The sequence below is a fragment of the Amblyomma maculatum genome, chromosome 2, assembly GCF_055883805.1.
Source record: "Amblyomma maculatum isolate TAMU_Amacu chromosome 2, ASM5588380v1, whole genome shotgun sequence".
Taxonomy (NCBI): Eukaryota; Metazoa; Arthropoda; class Arachnida; order Ixodida; family Ixodidae; genus Amblyomma; species Amblyomma maculatum.
In genome coordinates this window covers 201,298,853-201,321,775 of record NC_139345.1, presented here as the reverse complement: position 1 = coordinate 201,321,775, position 22,923 = coordinate 201,298,853, and the positions used below count along the sequence as shown (strand labels likewise).

At 45.5% G+C, this 22,923-nt stretch overlaps 4 non-coding genes and 1 pseudogene across 4 annotated transcripts; all 5 read right to left on the bottom strand.

The window, feature by feature from the left end:
* Positions 1-2,609: 2,609 nt before the first annotated feature.
* Positions 2,610-2,691, bottom strand: TRNAS-CGA (transfer RNA serine (anticodon CGA)). The gene has a single exon. It is a non-coding gene; the product is annotated as a tRNA-Ser (tRNA).
* Positions 2,692-6,711: 4,020 nt separating this feature from the next.
* LOC146200942 (uncharacterized) lies at positions 6,712-7,792 on the bottom strand (annotated as a pseudogene).
* A 139-nt stretch (positions 7,793-7,931) lies between these two features.
* TRNAS-CGA (transfer RNA serine (anticodon CGA)) lies at positions 7,932-8,013 on the bottom strand. The gene has a single exon. It is a non-coding gene; the product is annotated as a tRNA-Ser (tRNA).
* An 85-nt stretch (positions 8,014-8,098) lies between these two features.
* On the bottom strand, positions 8,099-8,180 carry TRNAS-CGA (transfer RNA serine (anticodon CGA)). Its single transcript has one exon. It is a non-coding gene; the product is annotated as a tRNA-Ser (tRNA).
* Positions 8,181-9,147: 967 nt separating this feature from the next.
* TRNAS-CGA (transfer RNA serine (anticodon CGA)) lies at positions 9,148-9,229 on the bottom strand. The gene has a single exon. It is a non-coding gene; the product is annotated as a tRNA-Ser (tRNA).
* Between the last annotated feature and the right edge of the window lie 13,694 nt (positions 9,230-22,923).

Genomic DNA, 22,923 nt, shown 5'->3' with positions numbered 1-22,923 from the left:
GTTTGAAAAGGAACGTTTTAGCAGATGGCCTCACGGGCATCTTCTTAACTCTTTTCAAAACGTCCTGCCCGTGGCCTCCACAGTGTAATGCCCGGTAAAAAGGCACCGGCAGCATCACGTCAATGAGATCTTTATACAGTTTTTTTCTGGGAACATTGTAAAGGTAATCAAAAGAAAACCGCACTTCCAGCAACTTGCACGAAAAAATAACCTCGCGCAGGTAGCCAGTCACAGTACCAGGCATGTTTTCACATGACACAATCCATTCAGGGAGCAGCCTCTGCAATCGCACTTGCATCACAGTTCTTAGAAAAAATCTTTTTGATCATGGAGCAATATAAACCGCGAAACCACCTGACGCAAGAACAGATGTGCAAGACCAAGCCCGCCCCTTTTAACAGAAATAAACAAATTCCTCCGGGCGGTTTTTTCCCATGTGGATGCCCAAATAAAAACAGCAAAAACGCGGTGCATTTTCTGAATTGAGGTTCGTGAGATACACAACACATTTATGAGGTACCACAGCCTCGAAATAAGAAAACCATTGCTAATAGTAGCGCGCGAAAACATTGACATTTGCCTTCCTTGCCACGCATCCGCTTTTTCTTTCACTCTGGATGTTTCTTCCATCCAGTGCACGTTGGGATCTTGATAACATTCTAAAGGCACGCCTAGATATCGTGTTGGGAGAGCAGACCATCGCAGCTTACAGAAGAAATCAGGTGTCACGTCCCAATTAGCGTGCCAAAACCCAGAGCTTTTCTCCCAATTGATCTTGCATCCGGTTTGATCACAAAATGTGTGGACGACACCCGTGACTTCACAGATGCTCTTTCTAGTTGCACAAAAGACTGCAATGTCATCAGCGTATGCTAGCATTTTCACGTGGGCTGATTGCAGCTTGAATCCTAAAATGCGATCGCTATCAATGATAGCCAAGCAAAGTGGCTCTAAATACAGTGCAAAAAGCAGGGGTGAGAGCGGGCAGCCCTGCCTTGCTGATGACCGTACTGCGATGCTGTCAGTCAGTTCACCATTCACAATAATACGGGTCGTGCAGTTCGCATAAGCCATTTTAACACCCTCCACTATGAATTTTCCAAGGTTAGAATGCTCCAAAATGGAAAAAAGAATTTCGTGAGAAACACGGTCAAAGGCTTTCGCCAAATCTAATTGCATCATTGCTATCTGACGACCGAGTGCATCAGCACATTCTAATACGGTTCTTGCGACATGTATATTCGTGGCAATGGATCGACCCTTGATGCCGCACGTTTGATGAGGCCCAACTAATGTTTTTATTACGCTTTGCAGTCTTTTTGCTAAAACCTTCATGTACACCTTATAGTCAACATCGGTGAGGCTTATCGGCCGATATGACCCCACCAACTGTCGTTTCTCCGGATCATCTGTCTTGGGTATTAGAACAATGTGCGATGTAGAGAAAGACAATGGAACAGTATTACGTTCATAAGCTTCAGTGATTACACAGAGCATAAACTGAGCCGCATACTACTGAAAAGTTTTAAAGAATGCGGCGCTTAGACAATCCGGCCCAGGGGCCTTCCCAGGTGTCTGGTCATCTATTGCAGATACTGTCTCCTGCAACGTTATCGGTGTTTCTAGGCGCGCTTTACTTTCGTCATCCAGTGCAGGCATCAGTCTTAGAAAATCTGTTCGAAAGCCGCCTACAGTCTCAAGCTTAGCGCTAAGCAGTTCTTCGAAGTGCTCTGTTACCGCACGCTAAATATCTTTAGCATCTTCAGTGATATGGCCGGCATATCTTATACTCCTTATTTCTCTCTGGCAGGCGTACCTTTCTCGTCTGCTAGCGCTCGTTTTGTCGGTACTTCTCCAGCCCAAAGTTTTTCAGCCCTTGCACGTATAACAGCCGCTGTGTATCTTTCACTCTCGATTGTTTCCAACTCACTTTTTATCTCTCGTATTTTAGTGGCAAAATGCCCTGGCAAAGAACTTTCCATGCTAAAAAAAAAAAACTGGAGTTGTTCATTCAGTTCTCTTTCTTTTTCTTTCTGTTTGCGCCGCACCTTACTGGTCTTTTCTATGGATTTCAATTTGACCCACTCTTTGAAGCTGTCCCATTCCGCTGCAAAACTTACTGGTCGAATAGCAAGATGATTTTCAAACTCGGTCTTAATTTCCGTAAGGAACTCTTCATCGGCGAGAAGTTTGGCATTCAGTTTCCATAGGTGCCAGTTGAAGCGCGATATTTTTCCTTTCCTACCAAACACTGCACTCACGAGACAATGATCACTGAAAGACACAGGTTTGACCTCATATGCAGTACATAGGGAAACAAGATCAACCGAGGCATACACCCTGTCCAATCTAGCATGGCTATCTCGCTTAAAGTGCGTGAACTCTGGCTGGTTTCCAGTGGAGAACACACTACCAACATCCTCAAGGCCGTATTCATGCACAAGTGCATTCAACTGCTCGGAGCTTCTGTCTCTTCGAGGTTTACACTTCGCCGCTCGTTCCTCAGCTTCTCGGCCGCGACTGCGGTTGAGTGCTGAAGAAAATGTGCCAGCACTCGTGCTTGCATGAATGCGTAAATTTTGCAAAACATACGTGCTTGATCCATATCACGCAGCCGACAGGATTCGAACCTGTGCGGGGAGACGCCAATGGATTTCGAGTCCATCGCCTTAACCACTCGGCCACGACTGCGGTTGAGTGCTGTAGAAAATGTGCCAGCACTCGTGCTTGCATGAATGCCTAAATTTTGCAAAACATACGTGCTTGATCCATATCACGCAGCCGACAGGATTCGAACCTGTGCGGGGAGACCCCAATGGATTTCGAGTCGACCGCCTTAACCACTCGGCCGCGATTGCGGTTGAGTGCGGTAGAAAATGTTCCAGCTTTTTTTATTTATTTTTAAAAGAGCTTTCCAACCTTTGGCTAGCACATGTGTTTAAAAACGCTTCAAGTTAACAAGGTCATCTAACACCGGCAACCATTCTGGTGGGTCTGTGCTCGATTTACATACTTCACGAATGTGCAGTAGACTGTCCATAAAGTACTCTCTGGCGGGCCTGGGGTTTAGATCTGCATGATGTACTGCCATCCCCGTGCGCCATATGCCGTGCATGAATAGTACCATTATCATATCATCCGGCACCCCTCCATGGTTTTATGTAGGGAGAAAGCGGATGTCATATGGTGTTAGGGGTAAGTCCTTTTTTTAAAGTGCGTGGTAGCATGTCCCACAGAAAAAGATCATCACAACACTCAAGAAAAATATGATCAATTGTCTCTGGTCTTCTACGATGGAAACAGTTTACTGTCCACGGAACAAAAATACCTTTCTGCTCGAGCCATGGTTTCACTGGTAGAGTTGCAGTGTGTACATGAAAAAAGAAGCTTTTTACCGAAGGCCGAACTGGCATCCGCTTTACTCTCTTCAATACATCTTTACCTTTACCTTTTGGATACATCAAGCGATACATTGGCTGTGGCATGCATACATCAACAACATCCTTGTACAATTGCCTTCAGATTACGTCACCCAGGTATTTTACTGAAAATTGTGCTTGGAGAAATTGAAAGGACCCAATAACCTCTCGAAGAAATCCGCGCACACTTGATCCCTTAACTCGAGTTGAAGACACAACAAAAGATGGCACATGATCACACAATCGGGTTTGAATCACAGTCCTTAAAAAAGCATCCCCTTGGTTTCGCACGAACAGAAGCCTCGAAACCACTTGTTTCAAGAACAAGTGAGCTAAACCCAGTCCGCCCCCTTTTACTGCACGAAAAAGGTTCGTGCGGCTTGTGCGCTCCCATGTCGACCTCCATATAAATACTGCGAACACCCTATGTAGCTTTTGTATGCTCCCTCTCGAAGCACACATGACTTGCAGAACATAACAAATTTTCGCTACGAGAAACAGGTTACAAACAGTTGACCTCGCGAAGAAGGATAGGTCCCGTCCACCAAACTTCGCGGTTTTTTCTTTGAGCTGCTCTGCTTCCAGTTTCCAATATTCCGAGGTGTCTTTATAGTGTTGTAGGGGTACACCGAGATACTTCGTTGGCGAGCGTGACCATGTCATGTTTTCAAAACGTACTCGCGTGGGACCCCATTCCCCATGTCAGATTCCTATAGATTTTTCCCATTTAATGCTGCTTCCCGTCATCCTGCAGAACTTTGTTGCTGCGCTTACCGCGTTAGTGATACTGGTCTCATCAGTGCAGAATACAGCTATGTCGTCCGCGTATGCTAAAAGCTTAACTTCACTTGAGGAAAATCGATAACCGGTGATAGCATTGTTTGTTTTAATGCTTAAACAAAAGGGCTTCAAAAACAAGGCAAATAGTAAAGGCGACAAGGGACACCCTTGCTTAACAGATGATTTTACTTGAAATAGAGTGGTTAATGCCTTATTGACTACAATCCTGGTGAACATGTTAGTATAGCATAACTTAATTCCTTCTATTAGTACCTTCCCGATGTTCACATGTTGCAAGATACTGAACAGGATTTTGTGAGCGACTTTATCGAACGCTTTCTCTAAGTCTAACTGTATCATTGCTACTCTCTCACAGTATACATAACAACACTCTAGGATAGTTCTAGTGACGTGGATGTTTGTTTAAATAGAACGCCCCCTGATATCACACGTTTGGTGTGTCCCTACCAACCTCTGTATTACGCGTTGGAGTCTTTTGCCTAATATTTTCGCAAAGATCTTATAGTCTATTTGCAAGCGTTATCGGTCAGTATGCTCGTACTGACAACAGCGTAGAAGGATCGTCCGATTTGGGAAACAGAACCATATGACTGTGCCTAAAAGACGGAGGCAATTGCTTTATGCTGTATGCTTCTTCTATTACGTGGTGTAGGACTATAGCGAACTCGTCTTTAAACGCTTTATAAAACTCGGCGCCGAACAAATCAGGTCCCGGCGCTTTGCCTGAGTTTATTTCGTCTATTGCACACACTACTTCTGTAACGGTAATTGGCGCTTCCAAACTCGCTTTCATCTCATCTTCTATTTGCGGCATGAGCCTTAAGAATTGCGTTCCTAACCCTTCTTCCAGTTGTTGCTCCCGACCAAGTAATTCACAGTAATAATCCACAAAAGCGCGTTGTATCGCCTGGTTATCTCGCACAACCTTGTCCCCAAACGTTATCACTCTTATTTCGTTGCGCGTAGCATAACTTCTTTCGTTCGATAAGGACCGTTTTGTTGGAGCTTCACCCATGTACAGAGTTTCTGCGCGCGCACGGATTACCGCTCCCCTGTATCTGTCTACGTCGATTATTTCTAATTCGCTCTTTACTTCCTTGATTTCCTTACTGAATCGGCCTGGCGACGATGCTTCGGCGCTTAAATAAAAATCCATCTTAGTACGCAGTTCATTCTCTTTCTTCCTTTTGTTTTTACTCATTAAACTGGCCCTTTCGATCGCAATCATTTTCGCCTCTTGTTTAAACAGTTCCCATGCCTCACTGTAGCTTTCCTGCCTACGAACAAGCAAGTCGTCAATTTTTCTTTGAATTTTTTTAACAAATGATTCATCCTATAGAAACTGTACGTTGAATTTCCACAGATCCCAGTTGAATTTGGCGGTTTTCTCGGACCCAGCATCACCATGACCAAACTGTGGTCACTGAAAGAAACGTTTTTAACACCATACTCGGTGCACACAGGTACTACTGTTGCAGATACATAAATTCGATCCAGTCTGGCGAGGCTGCCTCGTTGTAGATGGGTAAACCATTGTGATGTTGGATTCGACATTAATAACCCTACATCTTCTAGTCCGCGGTCGTCAACCAGCTCGTTCAAAAACAACGAACTCGCATCTCGAACAGGCGCCTGCCTAATTCGGTCTTCGGATCGGCACACACAGTTGAAATCACCCATCATTACGATCATCATTTCATCTGTGTTTAGGAGGCGCTCAACTGACTCGAAAAACATTTTGCGTTCACCCTCCTTATTTGGAGCGTATAAACAAATGGCTCTAAACTTGTTACTTTGCAGTATAAAGTCACACACTATTAGACGGTCACTGCCACTGCCACCCTGCTAAAATCCCAACACTGGGATTGCAGTATCAATAAATAAATAAATAAAGTATACACAATTTCAATGGTTGCTTCAAAGGACTTCTTAACAAAAAGGCCCCAGCCACCAGCTGTGCCAGTAGCGTGGGAAATGCACACATTATAATGTGCTCTGAAAGGTTCACTATGCGGTTTGTTGCTTCCTCACTTTCAACTTTTGTCTCTTGAATAGCAATGACGTCGAGGTTGTTTTCCATGAAAAGCCGACTTAGTTGATATTGCCTTCTCCGAGTGGACAAGCCGCGCACATTCAGCGTGGCCACATGCAAACTTATTTCTATGTTCACTGCCATTTTCTTCTCAAGGAGCTCCCGAACCGCATGGTGTTACCTTCGACCTTGGAGCCCCCGATCGAAACCTCATTTTCTCCCCTTTGCACATTTTTTTTTGCATCCTACAGTTCTTAGACATGGCGTTTTTTAAATCGCCGCGAGAAGCTGTCCCTGCCTTAGCCATCGTAACCTCGTTGGCGGCTCCAACACTCACTTGGCTGAGGATCACGTTGTTGGCATCACCGACGGTTTCCGCTCGGGTCTCGGCTCGGGCGGAATTTTGGGTGCTACTCTCAATGACGGCCTTCGGTTGGGCAGAGCTTTCACTGGTGGCTCCTCGTTGGCTTCGTTTCATTTGCCGTGCACATCGTTGCTGCTGTCGGCGTGAAGTCGTTTCGTTGCTGTAGGTATGGTTGACATCACGACGTCTTCACTTTCCTGAGTTTTCCCAGGCGATGCACAAGTAGCTTCGCTCCTATTTCCACCATTCTCGTCCGCAGCGTTTTCCGTCGCAGGAGAAGCTTCTGATATACTCTTTGTTTGCGCGTTAACTGGTCCTTCTGTTTCAGGAGCAAGTGCGGCATCATTGTCTGCAGTAGGTAGCACGCTCCCTCCACCAGCTGCTTCTTCTGCGTCCACTTGGTCCATGAGATGTTCTGCCTGGACTTCGTTGCCCGCTCGGATACCTGCTACATTGGCAAACGACCTAGAGCACATAGCTTCTTCATGGCCGTATCGCTTGCACATGGCACAGCGAGGCACTTTACACTCCCTCCTGATGTGCCCTCGGCTATTGCATCTCAGACATAACGGCGGGCGCCCCGGTGCGACTAGTAGTGCCGTACTTCCAGAAATGCGTATTTGGTGAGGCAAGTCCTCCAGTGTCACACCGGGCTTTATCTTGAGGCCTACAGTGCGGGCAGAGGAACTTTTGTCTGCCATACCCTGAACCCGCCAGCACTCCCGAGGCAGGTCAGTTACTTTGCCGTATGGGGCTAGTGCCACACGAATAACTTCGTCAGGGATGTTATGAAGCACCCAGTAGAGCTTCAGCCGCACATCCTGGTTAGCCGGGTCGATGACAAGGCACCGTTTTCATTCACTTGAACCTCGCTAGCTTCCAAAATTTTTCTTGTCGCTTCTGGGCTGTTAAAGGTGACCGCCCACACATGGCTCATCTGGAACGCCCCCAAAGCTAGCCCCTCAGGGAACATTCCGAGACGGACCAGCGTGTAGCGAAAATCTTCCACACGAAAAGGCCTGGCTTTGAAATCGCCGTGAAGAAAGACGGTATTCAAAACGCACGCACCTGTTGGCAATTGCGGCAGCACAACTTGATAATCCTGGGCATCACCAGCAAAAAACCTGTTTCCGCGGCCCTCTCGGGCCGCTGACACCGCTCCACCGGAGCTCATGATAACACGTCCATCACGCTCGGTTGCCGGAAGTGGAAACACTCGGCCACGACTGCGGTTGAGCGCTGTAGAAAATGTGCCAGCACTCGTGCTTGCATGAATGCTTAAATTTTGCAAAACATCAGTGCTTGACCCATATCACGCAGCCGAGAGGATTCGAACCTGTGCGGGGAGACCCCTATGGATTTCGAGTCCATCGCCTTAACCACTCGGCCACGACTGCGGTTAAACGCTGTAGAAAATGTGCCAGCACTCGTGCTTCCATGAATGCCTAAATTTTGCGAAACATAAGTGCTTGACCCATATCACGCAGCCGACAGGATTCGAACCTGTGCGGCGAGACCCCAATGGATTTCGAGTCCATCGCCTTAACCACTCGGCCACGACTGCTTTTTTTTTCATTATTGCATGAATTGGTACAAATACATCAGTAAAAGATCGTGATTGCGATGCCCCTTGGCTGACAACCGTGTCTAATGGACTTTCATTACCACAAGTTCGCCCATCAGACTCAAGACCTCCTCCGCAGCGTCTTGCTGCTTCAAAATTTCTTTTAGTTTATACACTTGTTCAACAAAATAACCACATACAGATCGTGCATCGACATCACAGTGTCCATAAGCCATCCTACTCCTCCAAATACTGTGAAGGCCCAGTAGCATGATGACGTCATACTGAAAATCATCATTAATAGTTGTCAAGTACCGAATTCCACGTGGCGTCAATGGCAGGTCTTTTTTAAGTGTCCTTTGTAACACATCCCAGTAAAACACCGCATCCCAACAATCCAGGAACACGTGCTCAACTGTTTCAGGTTTCCTGCATAGTAGACTGTTGGAGCCCCAAGGTACAAAAAGGTCCTTTTCTTCCATCCATGTTTTGACTGGGAGGGTTCCTGTATGCAATTTAAAAAAGAATGTTTTTACGCCCGGTGCAACAGTCATGTTTTTAACTCATTTGAGAACGTCTTTCTCTGGGCCTTCACAGTATAAAGTTCTGTACAATGGAGCTGGGAACAATTGTGAAATAAGATCCTTGCACAGTCGCTTAGGTGGTACCGTCGCTAAATACTCTACAGAGTACCTCACGCGCAAAAACTTGAACGACCACACCACTTCTCGCAGGAAGCGTGACACAGTGTATCCCCGAGCAGAGCATGATGAGACTATAAACTCTGGAATTGCACTGGATAGCATGATTTGCATAAAGGTGCTCAGGAATGCATCTTTTTGGTCACGTATTCGTGGAACATTTTCACTCGGCCACGACTGCGGTTGAGCGCTGTAGAAAGTGCGCCAGCACTCGTGCTTGCATGAATGCCTAAATTTTGCAAAACATAAGTGCTTGACCCATATCACGCAGCCGACAGGATTCGAACCTGTGCGGGGAGACCCCAATGAATTTCGAGTCCATCGCCTTAACCACTCGGCCACGACTGCTTTTTTTTTTCCTTATTGCCTGACTTCAGCACAATACACAAAATCCTTACAGGGCACAACGAGCATTCATTAATACAACAATCATCCAGGTGGGTTGTGGCGTCGTCGTGCTAAAATTCTCTTAGGGTCACTAATGGCTCCAATCTTCCGAGCCACTCAGGAGCTTCAGGAGCAAGTTTCTGAATTTCAATATATCTATTCATGCCTTCCCGAAAATAGATCCGTGCTGGCCGTGCGTCAGGATCGCAATGGTATCCTGCCATTCTCGAGCGCCAAATACAGTGGAGGGCCATTAGCATAATAAGGTCAAATGGCACCCCATCCTCATTCTCTACTGGCAAGTACCTAATACCATGCGAGTCTAGTGGAAATTCCTTTTTTAAAGTCCTTTGTAAAATATCCCAAAAGTACACCCCTTCCCAACAATGCAGGAAAACGTGGTCTATAGTTTCTGGCTGTTTACAAATTAACCAATGCGAACCCCAAGGTAAAAATAAATTCTTCCTTTCCAAGAACTTCTTTACTGGCAGTGTTTCCGTGTGTAACTTAAAGAAAAATGTTTTTGCATTTGACGGGACCTGCATCGCCTTCACCCGCTTAAGTACGTCGCGTCCTGGTCCTCCACTGTATAAGGCCCTGTACATTGGTATAGGTAGAACTACGTCGCACAAATCCTTGTACAGCTTCTTCCTGCTAACACAAGATAAATGTTCATAAGAAATTCGAAAAGACAGGAATCGCACACTAGCGACAACTTCTCTAAAATAACCAAAAATGCGTCCCTATACACTTTCGGTCGAGACAACAAAGTCCGGCAGTGCATTTCAGAGCCTTAAGGCCCCCTTACGGTCGTTTTTAGAGGCGCTGCGCTCGTCCGCCTTCCGCCAGCTGGCGGACGCGTTCGGCACGGGAGGCGCATAGGGTGCTGTACGGTCACTTTTGGGCATCTTTTGGGTGGCGGATTTCTCCAGCGCTCTGATTGGCGCGCCCAGCGCGCGCTGCTTCGAACGTCGAAACGCTGGATTTGACGGCTGCGGCGCTGGTTTGGGGAAACTTTTCCTCTTCACGGTAGCTCTCGATCGTCGGCTATCAAATTAATTTGCACCCTAGCTGTAGAGTTATTGAGCCCCCGCCTATACAGCACAAACAGTATGAAATGACCATTATTAGAGCGATTAAGTCGCCGGCGATGCAATCATCCAGCAACAGCGTAGACGCACGCATGCCCCAGCGGCACCTGCTTTCGCCGTCTACTTGGTGTGTTTATGTTAGTATGATGAGAAGACGGCACGATTTTTTTTAAGTACTCCCGGACGTATACATTGAAAGGTAAAGTGTATATATTCATATCTCCCCTGCCTGTGTTCGCGCGTTCACTTCGGTATAGCACTCGCGGCAAAGATGCAGGAGCTGATCATTTAATTTTTTCATTCGAAATTACAGCCTGGACACATTTTACAACACGCCTGTTTTACTGTGAGAAAATAGACTGCAAAGCATAAACAAACATGCACATAATTTGTAACATGTACAGAAGCACTGTTTTCCGTGCGGTTCTCCCCGGTGGTAGCAATCTCTTAGTGGCGTACATTTCGCCACGTAATCCTCATTTCTGGCTGCAACTTACAGCTGTGGTGTTGCATATGAGATGCAATTGCACGCAGAAAATGTGTCGAGGTTCATGACAGTAACAAATCTTTAAAAGTGCTTGGAATCATTTGTCATGGTATCCATGCCATAGCAAATGATTCAAACAGTGCATGTTCAAATTATCTCTAAAATTCAATGTGTTTACTTCTTCAAAGACATTTAAAATAGCTGCTCAACTAGTTTATTTGTATTCAGTTTGGTTTTCAGCACTATTCATATTTGATTCAGCAGCAAGACTATGCTATTCATAATAAGTTTGGTTGGCAAAACTACAATTCGCATGCCCCCCAGTACGTATTACTAGTGTCTCCATCTCTGTGCTCAGTGCTGCCTATATTAATAAGAGCCTTCATGTCAAGTGCAGCATACACTTCCTTTCCTTGACCTATGTCATTTGGTCTTCCTAGGTTTCATGTGTGCGCACTGCTTTTGTCATTTCAGACACAGAAAGTAGCAAATGAAATCTGGCGATTGAGTGTTAACATGCAACACAGCTCAAGCTACTCAGCTGCAGAATGTACTGAAAAGAATTGTTACCAATTGAGACAGCCTCTACCAGTCAAATTTCAAGTGAAATATTTGTACAGTTAGTGCTGAGCACAAATAAACAAGAATTATGGCACAATTGTGCTGCTACTGAGGAAGAGTCCATAAAGTTTTCGAAACATTGCATGATATGAAATGACTATTCTAAGCACAAATATGTATATATTGGATGTGTTTTGTGTGGAATGAGTGTTTTATTCTTCTGTTGTAGTTTTATTTCACTGTTTCTCATACTTAAAAACAATACAGCTAAGAGTAAGCACTGAAAAGTCGCGTCACTGCACGACAGAGTAATAGTGCATGGCCGGAGCGGTCAGTTGGGATCAAGAAATACTTAGCGCCCACTGCCTTGCATCAGCCAAGGGTCCCCAATTGTAGAGAAAAACTGTCTAGGGGCTAATTGTAAAACAGTGACCAAGTGTAATGGCATGTCACTTAGTTGCCAGGACAGCATGCAGACCTGATGGAATTTTGATTTGTCTGTGAACATGAAATACTATACTTCTATGACTAGTGTACTTACCTACCCGAGTCCTTTGCTTTGTTTACATAACTATCCTGCAAGCCCATACATCAAGTTCATCGTGGAGTGAATACACAGATCCTCAATACAATTCAAAGAACAGAAACCAATTGTAATGGCATGTAAACACAGTGCAGTTCTCCAAAAGAGTCACGACAAAACTGTACCTTGTGATATCGAATAAAATATCCCCTCTGAGAATTCAATACTCTTCTGAGAAAGAAAACTGTGCTTGGAACTCTGAACTGTCAAATAAAAGAAAAATGAAAGAAAGCGAGTGTGTGTGGATGTTAGGAGTCCTTGCCACGGGAGGCTAAATGCCTTGCAAACCCAGATGTTTTATACTCGGTGGCTCGTGTAACAAGTAGCGAATGCTAAGACAGAGAGGCAAGGAAAGCAGCACTGAACTGCAAGATGTTTACTAGGTCAATATTATAATTGCATATAGTGAGAAAGCTGCTGGATAGTCTTGTCAATCCAAGATAAATGCTTTTATTGACTGTTTACAATCACCTGGCCTGCTTGAGACGGAATAAAAAAATGCTGGCTATGCCCACCATCGAACCGTTTGAAATTATGGTTGAATTTTGTATACTTACTTATTTCCTTAATCAACTGAAACAGGCAGGGGTTTTTTTCCTCAATGCTACCTATGCTTAAAAACCCATCTAATGTAGCTTTGTGTTTTGGATTGCTCATCTCACTGAATTTTGTGTATTTACAGGCACATATGGAGGCTTCTGGGTCATTTTACAATGTCACCAAGCAGCAGGCGTACCGTAAAAAACACATTTCATGCTTTGGTCAACCGCTGCAGGATCTTTTTTCAGGGAGTCTGTCTCTACAAAAGCATTGAATGTAAATGTATGGACCAGTGAGGCTTTACATACCTACCAGAGGATGCATGCATATGTAATAGTCATTCGCAACTCATCCATATGTGCCATTTAGTAACTCAAACAGCATCCGCCTTGTAATGGAAACATGCCACTAGGATGCTACATGTGCTGACCATTTTATGCTTGTAGTACTTGCTGTAATGCTCGTTGGTTCACACTGACCATTTGAGCGGCGCAAGGACATGATCACAGGAAAAGAAGATGGAAAGAAAGAGCGCCTTTCAATCCCTCTTCTTTTCCTGTGATCGTGTTCTTGTGCAGTTTCATTGATCATTTTATGCTGGGTTACTATTTTTTGAATGCGTAACGGCGCCCTCGCTTCACTTCTACTGGAAGGTTCTAGTCTTTGCCTGGTTCAATAGCCCTTAGTTTAGATCGCCCCACCAGATTCTGCACGCCTGAAGAGCTCATGCTGCATGATACGTCATCCTGTCCCGTGTTAGATGAGTGTAGGTTTCTAATGCACTCCTGATATTTTTTTTTGTCTGTGTTTCAGTGTTACTTTTTAGATGTTTCCAGGATCATGCACAAATTCCTGTGAAGCTTTGTGGATGCGTTCTTACCTGCGCTGTAGTGTGTTCATTTCCTTCTCTGCCATTGTCATTTCCCTTCATTCACTCTCCAGGCCTTTGGGCTGCGTCGAATAACATTGGCCAGCACTACTGCTTCTTGTGCGCCTTGTTTTTGTGCTTTTCGTTTCCACTTTGTTCCCCTTAAAGCTGGATAGAAACTAGTCCATGCAGTTTCACACTTGGGAAATGCGTAGTCCCCAAGTAGACGAGAGGGGGGGGTTGCTGTTGTAATGCAGCAGTGATACACAGTGGTATGCACAACATATAATAGTGATGATCGCACCTTGTAGACTAGCAGACAATGCTGTTTTGCCTTTGAGCAGTGTGGATGACTATATTGCTGGGTTCTTTTCTGTCACAAATTGGTTGGTTGGTTGGTTGGTTTGTGGGGTTTAACGTCTCAAAGCAACTCAGGCTATGAGAGACGCCATAGTGGAGGACTCCGGAAATTTTGACCACTTGGGGTTCTTTAACGTGCACTGACATCGCACAGCACACAGGCGCCTTGCTTTTCGCCTCCATGGAAAAGCTGCCGCCGAGGCCGGGATTCGATCCCGCGTCTTTGGGAACAGTAGTCGAGCGCCATAACCACTGCGCCACCCCGACAAATTGAATAAATAGATAAGTTGGCAAAGCACTACTCTTGCTCATTCGTTACAATTGCGTTTTCTTCAAGCATGCAGCCTTCCCCTCAGTGTGATCAAGGCCCTTGCCCTGGTAAATGTGTGCAAGTACCTCTATATTGTTGTATCATTGCAACTGGAAGAATGTTTAGCCAAGTTTAAAATTCCTATCAGATTGTACTTTTTTTTTCATTCTGCACCATAATATTGCCCAATTCATTACAGTCTTATAATGGGCCTTACCATCTTTCTTAGCCATTCACTTGATGGCATCTTGATCTGTTGAGCTAAGGATAGAACGACAGAAGTTGATTACACGGCATGTGCTCTATTGGGACATGAATCTCTCCTCTTGTTTTTGGCTCAGCACCAAACCCTCGGTACCCATCACTTGTGCAGTGTTGTATGTGGAGACAGGCTCTGTGGAATTTTCCATACAAAGGGGTCCTTGCAATGGGTGTATACAGTGACAGCTTCATTTAGGGGGACATTATAAAAATAGCCACTGAGCTCAACAGGGAAAGAGAAGTACATTGCTCTGAGAGGACACATAACATGCTGTAAGGTGCTGTGTTCCAGAGTCGTGAAACGCACTAAGCCTTCGGTCAGTCCGAGATTGCTAACTAGGTACATGCTGACGCAACTGCATGAATTTTCACTTGACAACCATATCTGTGGAGTACTTAGAAGCACTCCAGTGATTTTAGGTGTGTGTAACATGAATTTTTTGAGGTTTCAAGCTGTTTGTGTTGCCTGATAGTAATGCTGCACTGCTCTGGTTGAAGCCAGGAAATTCAACAAAGCAAAGGATATTTTATCCAGATTTCTGCATGCTATACCATGAACAAAAATGAATGTTGCCTGTCTGTAGCAGCAAACTTAGGCTGCATATCCCTAGTTGTAGCATCATGCATCTGTTACCAGTATAGTGGTCTTTGAAGCCAGAAAATAAATGTTTATCCTCCCCATTCTGGTTCTCCTCAACATTTGGTTCTTGCCAAGTAATTTCCATTTTCTTGCTACACTAAGCAGCAGCATTTAACATTCTCAAGAAGCATCACTTTATGCAGCTCAAGGCAATGCAAAGTAATGTGGTTGTGCGACGGGATTCTATCCGAATTATGATGCTGTAGAGGGTTGACACTATCGAACCTTCACGGTTTAGTCTCGAGGAAACTTGTTTGAAAATTCATCTTGCTCAGTTGCAACTCGTTATTTGAATTCGTCTTCCCCTCAGTGTGATCAAGGGCCTTGCCCTGGTAAAAGTGTGCAAGTACCTGTATATTGTTGTATCATTGTAACTGGAAGAATGTTTAGCCAAGTTGAAAATTCCTTTCAGATTGTACATTTTTTTCATTCTGCACCATAATATTGCCCAATTCATTACAGTCTTATAATGGGCCTTACCATCTTTCTTAGCCATTCATTTTGTGCCATCTTGATCTGTTGAGCTAAGGATAGAACGACAGAAGTTGATTACACGGCATGTGCTCTATTGGGACATGAATCTCTCCTCTTGTTTTTGGCTCAGCACCAAACCCTCGGTACCCATCATAGATATGTACCCTTTTCAGAGAGGCAAGAAAATTAACAGCTTTTTCGGCACACCATCATGATACCCAGCACCCACAACATAACGATTAATTAGAACAAGACGTGGCACAGACAAGACAGGCTTGCTATAATCTGGCTATAATTGCAAGAATTATACTTCATGAAGAATCAAGCCACTGAGTGGTGCCGATGCTTCTGTAGTCACATCAGAAAGCAGACAGTGGAGATCATTTCATTAATACAAAATAGTTTCCAGAAAGGTCACAACGCACCCAAGGGTGTTTTCAGGCACAGTACACACGAGCCACAATCAATATTTATGATGGACACGTTGCAGGGAAAAAGCCGTGCATGCATGGTCACCACAGGGGGACGAACAAACGCGACTACCTGCACAGATCGAACTTTATTTCAGCATTCAGAATGCAAGATATGTGTAGTGAGCTTTTCAAACGAATCAAATACTTGCAGGCAATTTCAACCACGAAATAATTAAAAAGTAAAAATTAAAAAAAAATGAATCAATGAGAGCAGGAAATCTGCAGTAAATAATAGGTGCATGTTATTGCCATTATGAAAAGCATTTTTTCTTGGCTGTTCATAAGACAATGAGGGAAATGTATATTGCAAAACAATGCTGCTGGTCAGCTGATCACAGGATTTCACGTGACATCTGAAGTGCTTACAAGTGCAAACTGCCTGTCTTGAGAGTACAAAAGCTTATGAGATGCTATTTTCTGCATATACCTTTGGTTTTTCATTGTAATGCACTTGAAAGAACTGTGGTAGCAGCCCATTTCTTAGGAAACTCAGTCTGAAATTACCTCCTCCTTCTTACACCTCTGCGACGCGAACACTTGTGATCCTCATTGAGGTTTTCGGGAAGCATTGAAGCATTCGGTGCTGCACGGCCGTTTTGAATGACCACTGAGAAGCTTCCTTCGTGTGCGTTAGGTGACATCGAGGGTGGCGACGCCCGCTCTCGGATGTGCTTCAAAACTCAAGAGCGCTCAGAAACAGCTTTGAACCAAGCAGGCTCGGGCACGATTGCACGAGTTGAATGCAGATCAAGTTCAATGAGGATCGAAAGTGTTTGTGTGACCATGTTACATACCTTCTACTCATTAATTTCTGCTATGAATATCCCTAAAAATTTTGCTCCTTGATTCATACTTGAGAGTACCAGCATTCATCACTCTCATAAAGTGTTACTGCATGCAGCTTAAGGCATGCCAGATGTAAACATTTGCCTTGTGCCATGTATTTGCACCCCAAGGTTCGCACTATGCTCTGTGAGCCGCATGATAAAGCTGAATCCATGGAGCCTTATACACTTTCGTGCAGGTGGTTTTCTACTGAGGTCTTGCTTGCAGGTACTCTTACTCTTTATTATTATGGCTCACAGTGCGATTCTTTTTTTTATGAGAATATCATGAGGACTGTCCTGTACAATGTGCAGAAAACTTCCATCTTTCTAACCTTATACTGCTCCAATGGGGAAACTGAATAACACATAAGATGGCATTTCATTTCAGATTGTGTTTGTACTTTTCTTCCTGTACCATATAACACTGCCCAATCTATTACACTTGTCCTAAAAAATCTTACACACCTTCTTAGCTTTCTCAGCCATTTCTACGGTAATAGTTCTATTCACAAAACAAGAATGCGTTGTGTTTTTTTTTCTCGGCACTAAAACTTGGTTACAAGCCTGCCGTGGTTGTGTGCCCACAACACATACCTATATATAAAGAGGCCAAGAACACTAACAACAATGCCGTTCGCGCACGGTTGTAATGAGAGCATTCGGAGTACGACGATTAATCCCAATAAACACATCTGTCAAGACATCACACGAAGCAATGATAACAAGCAACCATCGCAAACATACTTCACGAAACATCAAGCAGCAGATTGGTGCCGGCTTCCCGACGCTTCTCCGTGCAGCCAAAATCGTTTCGCGCACGTAAAACACAGTTTTCAGAAAGGGCACTTCACACCCACGGCAGTTCTGAAGCACAGCACATACACGAAACACGATTGATATCAGTGATTGCTCGCGATCGCTGCACGCAGACGAATGAATGCGACTAGCACAGCTCAAAATTCATATCAACATTCGGAAAACAAAGCGTGCGCAGTGAGCTTTTCACTCGTAACAGATATACTTGCAGGCGATTTCAACAACTTGGCAAAACAGCAGTCGTTCCGAACGTATCACTTTCGCTACACTCGCACTAATTGTCGCTGCTATGAAACTGTATACGCGCACAGGGAATTAATTCACTGCGGGGAGCTGCTTCTTGATGCTGTCCGTGAAAATCCTGCAGCAATCACAAACGGCTCCAAATAAACACGTCGAGGCACCGCAACTGTGTAGCAGTAGTAAATCTTCCGTAGGTTTGTCGGCCACTCGTCAACTCGGTGCAGGCCAACTCAACTGGGGGAACTGTCACTCGATGCTTGTGCACATGGCAAGGCAAACTTCCAAGTCGCTTTGAATAATCGTAATAAACGAGCAATAGCGACATGGTCTATCTTTCATCGACAGGCACCGTCCGCCTAGGCCTTGCTTCGCCTACGCTCGGTCGGCGGCCATCTTTGAAAAAGTAAGAGGAGCTTGCGAGGCGCCTCCAGAACTCATGCGACAAAAGTTGAAGTTGACGAACTCTGTGCGGCAGCCGGGCGGAGGACACATGCCTCCGTCCGCCCCATTGTTAGGACCTGGCGGATGCGTCCTCGAGCGGACGGGCGCAGCGCCCAAATAGTGACCGTACAGCGGCCTTTAATTGGCACACAGTACGCAAAAATGGATCTTTTACATCGCGAACAAAAAAAAAAATCTGTTGACAATCTGTCGCAGAAACAAATGCCCCAAACCCAGTCCACCGTCCTTCACCCGCCTAAACAAACTTGTACGGCTACATCGTTCCCATTCTGCTGCCCACACAAAAATGGCAAATATCCGATGCAGTCTCTGTACGTTCATCCTTGCACAATGCAACACTTGCATCACGTACCACAGATTCGACATAAAAAACATATTGCACACTGTGGCCGTGGCGAAAACTGAAAATTGTTGCCCTTTCCACCCCTCCACCTTTTCCCGCATGGCTTGAGTCTGTGCCCTCCAGTACGATTCGCTATCGCGATAACTATCTAGTGGGACTCCCAAGTACTTTACTGGTGTTGTCACCCAGGACATGTTTGCGAACTTCTCGGGCGCCGTTGGCCATTCTCCGTGCCAAAGCCCCAGGGACTTTGACCAATTTACTTTACGGCCGGAAACCTTTGTGAATTCTTTTACAGACGACACGGCCTCGATTACCCCTTCGCGATTCACTGCGAATACAGCCACATCGTTCGCATATGCCAGCAGCTTAACCTCTGCAGCTTGCAATTGGAAGCCACGAATTTTGTCGTTTTCTATCATATTTAAACACAGTGTCTCGAGGTAAATGTAGAATAGCAGAGGGCTGAGGGGACAACCCTGGCGCACCGATCGCTGCACGTTTCTGGGGGCCCTCAAACTCTTATTTACAATCAATCTTGTTGTGCAGCTCCGGTACGCCATGGCCACTCCCTCGCGAATGACGGACCCTACATTCACATGGTCGAGTATGCAGAACAGGATTTCATGTGCGACAGAATCAAATGCTTTCTCCAGATCAAACTGAAGGATGGCTACACGACTGTTTGTGTGATCACAGCACTCAAGCACACTCCTCGCTTTATGCACATTGGAAACAATGGATCTACCTTTGATCCCACACGTCTGGTGTGGTCCAACTAACTGTTGAATTACTGACAGTAGTCTACGGGCTAGAATTTTCATAAACACTTTGTAGTCTACATTCGTGAGTGCGATAGGGCGATATGCTGTAACCTGTTGTAACTTATCTGCTTCATTGTATTTAGGAATCAACACTGTGTGGGATTGTCCCCGTTTTATGGGAAATATCGGCCACGACTGCGGTTGAGCGCTGTAGAAAATGTGCCAGCACTCGTGCTTGCATAAATGCCTAAATGTTGCAAAACATAAGTGCTTGACCCATATCACGCAGCCGACAGGATTCGAACCTGTGCGGGGAGACTCCAATGGATTTCGAGTCGATCGCCTTAACCACTCGGCCACGACTGCTTTTTTTTAATACCTTTTTATTGAGACAAGCACGAAAAGCACCCCGGCTGCTTCAGCCGGTCACAAGTTAAAAAGACTTGATTTGAACTAAATCATCAAGCACACTCATCCACGCGGGTGGGTCTTTCTGCGCTCGGTACACATCACGTATATAACATACACTTTCCACAAAATTTTCCTTTGTAGTTCGGACGTTTACATCTGCATTGCGTACCGCCATTCGAGTTTTCCATAAACTATGGAGGGGCCGAGGAGCATAATAATGTCGTAAGGGACACCTGTATCATCTGTGTCTGTCCTATACTGACAATTTTAAAGAAATCTAAGAGATGTTGTCGAGCAAACATGTTACACTTTGTCTTCTTAAAAATTGTCAGTATAGGACAGTATGGAAAATCCCATTGTATTTGTGTTCCATACTGGCATGTATAACCAAGCTGCCTCAGTATTAAAATATCTTGCAGTCTCATCATTCACATTTACATTATTTTGTTTCTTCACTTCATTAGGGGTTTCTTTCTCGGCTGTCATATGTGAACTTGCTGTTATGTGCGGATGTGTACAAAGTTTTTTCTGTGAAGTTCTATTTGCATTACTTATCTCTTAAAATTGTCATTGGTTGCTTTCAAACAACATCAAAGTGAAAACTTCACAAAAAAAACCTATACAAAACAGATTGCCTCTGCTCATCCATTGCCTGTTTGCAAGGAGCTAATGCAGGCATTTGTTGTATGGTCTATCATGGCCATCACGCTTATCGCATATGTGGTTCAACAGGCTGCACTACATGCTGATGATCAGGTCACCATTACCCTGGCCCAGGGCAGCAGCATAGACTTGCGATTGTCTGGATCCATGGTTCTATTGCTTCACAGCCCTTCGACCTGCTCACAGCTTTCAACTTCTTAAATGCAGTATAGAATAATGTTATTACCATGTATTTGCCCTAATTATTAAAGCAAGCAACTGCATGCATCTTTAGTAATGCGCCAAGCATCAAAGTAGTGCTGTATGGGCGATTTGCTGCTCTTGCAATATGTCCAGATACTGGGTGGCGGTCTGTAGATAGGTGAAATTAAAAACTCATTAAATAATATATGTCAGCAAATGTACCTCTTCCCCAATTGTTTGCAACGATGAAATATTTTGTAATTCAATTGTTTGTATTATATAATTATTAATTTGATTCTTTTTATGTATAGACATGCAAGCAGCACTTGCCAAGGGCACTACTCTTGGTGAGGCTGAAAATAATTTCTCCTAACAATATGCAGAAATTTTCGCCTTTTGTTAAAGACTGCACTGAGACTCGTTAAGTTGAGGCCAGGCCCCATGCTCACACTATTGAGCACTGCAGCTGACTTCACACAGTTAATATGAATTGCAGCTTGCCAATTTTTGTATCGCAGCATTGCCTTACCTCTCATATTCTTGCCTGTTCGCATTGTAGAATATGGTCACACTGAATGATAACAACGTTGTACGTGCGGTACTTGGTGCTGTAGCCCGGGGTGTCACAACGCCCATATCCTGCGAGGTCCCCTTCCATTCCACCCAGATGGCTGATGATCTGCACCCGCTGTTCCTGGAAAAGGTGGGACAAAAATAAATGTGCGTTTGTGAGCCACTTGTGCCGAACTGTGTCACTCGATCGTTGCACTACTGCATGCGCGCGCTGTTTTTTCTTTTTTTATTACGCAAGCTTGCCATAAGGCATATTATAAGAACCCGTGCAAATTATTTCCCGTTATGAACTTGAGAAGGCTCCTGCTCTTATTGTTGTCGTGAGTCATTTGGAGAAGTCCTCTTCCCTTGTTGCGGTTTATCCCCCCCCCCTTTCCGCAGAAAAAACCTAGTTGTGTATAACTCCTGTCTATGCTCCTGTCAAAACCAACACTTACACTTCCGATCGGCAGCTGATCGCTTAGGGATAAAGAGGCACAACTTTGAGCGACTAAGCCAGTTCACGCAAGTGATAACGTTTCATTCGCACCCCCCCCCCCCCCCCCCCTCTTGCTGAAGGGTAAAGCCTCTTGGCACTTTTTTTTAGAGCGCAGCTCTTTGGCGTCCGTCCTGGGTTTCGCGTCGGCGTCGTCGTCGGCCTCGTAACCAGCTCCGCCCCCCTTTCATCCCCCCAGCGCTAGCAGCGACCGACTGATACCGCTGGATGCCGCTGACACCGCTAGAGAGTCAAGATAACGTGTCTGCATAGAACACCGTCGCCGCCATGCAGAAAGAGGAGGGGAGGGTCCCCCCCCCCCCCCCTGTTCATGTGTGGCGGATAGGGTGCTCTTCAGTTGCCGACGCGCCGGTTATTTCACGTAGGCCCCGGCACGTCGACGAATACGTGACCACCTTCTCACGGCTAGACCTGGTTCTTGGCGTTGCGGAAGCGAGGGTATCATATTGTTTGCGTCGGCATCGGCGGCGTTGTCCCTGAAACCAACTCCGCAGCTGGGGTTGACTCACTAACGGCGTCAGCAGCATCAGTCAGTCGCTGCTATCTCTTCCCTCCTCCCATTATCGCATTGTCCGCTTGCTGCGCGCGCTTCTGCCCCCATTGTTTGCCAATGGGTGTACACGCCGCCCCCCTCCCCCCTCTTCCTGCGAGTCTCCGGTTGTCAAAGCGCCGGCTCGAACTTAATTCCTTTCTTCGCTCCTCCTCCAATGCAACCCCTGTGCGGTGGCAATCAGAGAGCCAGATCGGTGGCGGCGGATCTGTATATGTGCACCGCCCGAGCCGAAATTGCCGCTGCCGTTCGCCACTGCGAAATTATCTGCCAGTTCTTTCTGAGCCATGAGCGAGACGACCGGTGGAAGTCCTCCGTCTGCTGCTGCTGCTGCTGCTAAACGAGCTGCCAGAGCAGAGGCCCAGCGCCGTCGCCGCCAGAATCCAGAGCAGTAAGCGAGGCTGAAGCAGAAGCTCATCGCCGCCGTCGAGAAGACCCTGCCGTTCGCACCGCCGAAGCGGAGGCTCATCGCCACCGTCGAGAGCAACCAGGTGTAAGCGAGGCTGAAGCAGAAGCTCATCGCCGCCGCCGAGAAGGGAGTCTTTGTTAAAGGAATACGTGTGAAAAATAAAAAAAGAATGCTGTGATAGCGCATACATGTGTTGCTCGATTTCTTTGCCTCAATCTATCGAAAAGGTGAAACAGCTTATTTGCTGCGCTCAAATTTCGCATTAGG